The sequence below is a fragment of the Tigriopus californicus genome, chromosome 1 (assembly GCF_007210705.1).
Source record: "Tigriopus californicus strain San Diego chromosome 1, Tcal_SD_v2.1, whole genome shotgun sequence".
Taxonomy (NCBI): domain Eukaryota; kingdom Metazoa; phylum Arthropoda; class Copepoda; order Harpacticoida; family Harpacticidae; genus Tigriopus; species Tigriopus californicus.
Window position 1 is genome coordinate 6,564,798 of NC_081440.1, and position 207 is coordinate 6,565,004.

Sequence of the window (207 nt, forward strand, 5' to 3'; positions counted from 1 at the left end):
TCATTATTGGCGATGCATTGGGCTTCAACGGAGTCCTCGCGAATCACCTCATCAATATCGGACAGAATGTCATCGTGTTGGGGATCAATTGCTTGGTTGCCAGTCGGTGTTGGGGTCAGTTCAGGTACCGGTTGAAGGCTAAGGATCTTGGTTTCGATTTCCAGCTCCTTGATAAGGCTGTCCATGAGGTCAAACAAGCTAATGTCA